We start from the raw sequence: 2,203 nt of genomic DNA, 5'->3' as shown, positions 1-2,203 counted from the left end.
CGCACCAGCGTCAGACACGTTGTGATTAAAGGAACAAGGGATATGTGGAATATCAAACTTCACCAGTGGGGAATGCTCCATCCACATCGCTGCTGCTTCCACAGAAGCTGCCCAAGCCGAGGTGAACAAAAGTGCTGAGCAAACCCTGGGGACAACCGATGGACTGGTTTGGTGGATGGAGTCCTGAACCACGGATTGTCTTGCTGTTGTAGCCTCTGGGGCTTACAGGGCGGGGAAAGGGCTGATGCAAATGGAGTGATGTTGTTAGTGCGATTTCTATTCCTGAGGATTGGCACTGCCGTTGTTCGCTGTAGAACTCCTCATTTGCCCTCTTCTATCTCATCTCTTCCTTCTGTTCACTGCGTCACAATCACCAACCTGGAAGAATTATTCCCAGGAAGGAGATTTCAGCGGCCCGGAGCCACGGGGGGGTGGTGTTGTCCCAGAACAGGCTTTTTCCCCCGCTGTGCAAGAGGCCAGCGCACACACACATAGCGAGGTGTTTGATTGATTTACTGCTCTGTGCAGAGAGCAGGGCTGGGGAGCCTGTCCGGGGACAACGGCGTGAGACTGAAAGGTTAAATGTGAGTGCCTCAAAGATCCTGCAGCTGGGAAAGGCAGGAGGGGCTTCTCTGAGGCGGGGAAAGGGGGAGTTTATGGGTGTGGGGGTGAAATCTCAGGTCTTTTAAAGCTCAGGGGCTTTCCTTTCCCCTTTCCCCTTTCCCCTTTCCTTTCCCCTTTCCCCTTTCCTTTCCCCTTTCCCCTTTCCTTTCCCCTTTCCCCTTTCCTTTCCCCTTTTCTTCTCTCTCCCCTTCTTTCTCTCTCCTTTCCTTCTTTCCTTCTTTATTTTCCCCCTTCCTTCTCTGAGTTGCTTTAATGTTGTTGTTTTCAAGTTTCACTCAGTCCCAAATCCAAGTCAGCTCAATCGTTGCCAATAACTACTGTTCTATTTGCAAAGACCTCTGGATAATCATTATTATCCCTCTCATTACTGCACAGAGATTCAAAACAACCTCCTCCCTTTTCCCCTGGATGGGCGTGGGGCAGGCAGGGACTGGCATCCAGGGGAGGGGGCTGCCCCACACCCCAGTGCCGGCCCCACAGGGCACCCCAGGCAGGGTCTAGGCCAGCAGGGCTGGGGCTGCACAGGCAGCTGAGGGCTCCTGGCCCCCAGCTGTGATCGAGAAGGGCCTGCAGCGCTGCAGAGACCATTTCCAGCACCTGTATCCTGCATGCAAGAAGTGCCCGTGCCCCTCATCAGCCACCTCGTCTGCCTGCCCGTGCAGTTCGGGTTCCTGTGCCACGCGGTCAGGGGTGATGTGTGGGACCCATCCCCTGACCCTGAGCTCCCTCGGGGCGGGCAGCTGCATCGATGCCTGGGGATTCGGGCTCTGCTGCCACCTCTGCCCGGTGTGTGCCTGGGCACGCTGTGGGTGCCCGTCCCTGTGCCCAGGAGCAGGGTGGGGGCCAGGTGTGAGAAACTGGAATGTTAAAGGTTAACGACTCAAAATCGGCCTTTGCAAAAGCAGCAGGTGCTTTGCTGAGGCCAGGCTTGCATCCTCCAGCCGAAGGGGCAGAGGAGGGTTTTTGGATGCGTGGTGGCACAAGAGCATATCCTGGGGCAGAGGGGGTGCCCACCCACCGCCGGGGCATGACCAGGACAAACAAACCAACCTTTGTTTAGCAACAAGTTGGTTTTGAGCCACATGAGGGAGAAGGCCCATGAGAAGCAGATCCTGAGAGGTGGCTCGAATGTTTTTTTTATCGTGGCACTGTCCTCCCTTACACAAATGGCTCAGGTGTAAAACTGCACGGCCCCTGCTGCCCCCAGGAGGTATCAGGACATTCACCTCTAAGTCATGTCTTAGAAGGGGTTATAAACCATCAAAGACCCCCAAAGCGCCCCAGACTCATTCCCAGCTGAGTGGGGAGGTCATTGCAAGGGGTGCCAAGCAATAGGGTGGAAACTGATGCCCAGGAAGTTCCACCTGGACAGGAGGAAGAATTTCTTCCCTGTGCAGTGACCGAGCACTGGAACAGATTGTCCAGAGAATACCCCTCACTGGAGATATTCCAGAACTGTGTGGATTCAATCCTGTGCCCTGTGCTCTGGGCTGAGCTGTTTTAAGCAGGGAGGTGGGACCAGGTGACCCACTGTGGGCCCTTCCAACCCGAGCCACCCTGGGGTTCTGTGATCACTCTG

Source organism: Corvus brachyrhynchos, unplaced genomic scaffold (genome assembly GCF_000691975.1).
Source record: "Corvus brachyrhynchos isolate BGI_N302 unplaced genomic scaffold, ASM69197v1 scaffold122, whole genome shotgun sequence".
Lineage (NCBI taxonomy): Eukaryota > Metazoa > Chordata > Aves > Passeriformes > Corvidae > Corvus > Corvus brachyrhynchos.
This window is presented reverse-complemented; position numbering follows the sequence as displayed.